Source organism: Triticum dicoccoides, chromosome 4A (assembly GCF_002162155.2).
Source record: "Triticum dicoccoides isolate Atlit2015 ecotype Zavitan chromosome 4A, WEW_v2.0, whole genome shotgun sequence".
Lineage (NCBI taxonomy): Eukaryota > Viridiplantae > Streptophyta > Magnoliopsida > Poales > Poaceae > Triticum > Triticum dicoccoides.
Window position 1 is genome coordinate 508,769,800 of NC_041386.1, and position 1,513 is coordinate 508,771,312.

A 1,513-nucleotide genomic window follows, 5' to 3' on the forward strand; every position below is an offset into this window, starting at 1 on the left:
CTCGGTTCTTAATTTGTCTAAAAGATGTGCTAAGAAATGGAGATGTAGGCACATGAGAAGAAGGGACATGGAGCCTTAGTTAATGTAATTATTTGTAGGGATGCTTCTGTTATAACATAATTATGTATCCCATGATGCTCATGTTATAGGATTTTTAACTACTTCATGTTCCATTGATTTGATTGGCAACCTCTATATGTCATCTCTGATGCATCGAGTGGGCTCTGTGGATTTGGATGCTGAATTCTAATCTGATGACTTGTTTTGACAATTTCAGGTTACTGTTACTCCCACGCTCCGTGGTATTATTTGATTTGATGTACAAATTTAATTGAGCATTACTCACATGTGAAATTAGGATATTCCTTCAACCCATCCGATTTTTACTCTGAAACTGATCATCATTTTCCTTATATTTTGGCCGATGTAGGCTAGATGGTGGTAAGTTAGTATTTATATGCTGTCTGCCTTGCTGGAAGAATTAACATCTACTCCCTCTGTAAAGAAATATAAGAGTGTTTAGATCACTACTTTAGTAATCTAAACGCTCTTATATTTCTTTACGGAGGGAGTACTATTTTATTTCAGCTATGTAAGAGCATCCGAATTTACTATACATTCCGAAGAACTTAGTAACTGGTTTGCCTGCAGAGTCCATCAGGAGGACACGATTGTAAACATAGGTCCTAGGCTCAGATATATGGATTCAGAATTTACTTGCTGGGTTGAGTGCCGAGGATTTGATGTTGTGATGCACTAAGGCAAGGATCCTTATTTTTCATTTGTCAGCCATTCCTGTGCTATTTCCATATTTTTGTTCTTGCAATCTTCTCATCTAGATAATTTTCTCAGATCCCATGAGTTTTGGAAATTAGCATCTTTCCATAGCTTAGTACAGAAGCATTTTTTATGGCTGAATAAATCTTGGTACTTCTAGGTTTGCCAGGCGGTTTGAGGTGTCCTCTTTGAGGTCAATGCCGGTAGTGCCGTTCGTGTTTAGGTGTGGGTTTGTGTCAAATTTGGTCTTTCGATTTGCTATTGTCACTGTCTCTGTGTCACCTAGGCAGAGTTCGTCCTATAGCCCCACTGATTTTTCTTTTAGTTGGTCTTGCTGTCGTGTGGTCATGTCGTTGTGTTTGGTTCAGCTCTAGGCTAGATGGAGAGCAGTGCGGCTGGTCATGTTTGGCACTGTCGGAAGCGCGCTGGTATACATGATTGTGGCCATAAGGCCTTTTATGTTTCATCCCTTTGTATTCCTGTCAATAAAAAAGGTGAAGCCACACCTTAAATTGTCGTGGTTGTTTCAGGGAAGGAGATTGAACCACACTTGATTCAGTGATCTCAGGCATACATATAGCGTTACAGAGGGAGAGGCACGAGGCCACGATGATGATCGTGGGCTGGCCATGATCGTGAAGGAGGACGTGTGTGCTCAGTGGGAAAACTGCACACACGCTCACTACACTACTCTACCTTATACGTACAGAATACAGTAGTCTAACAATCCCCCCCC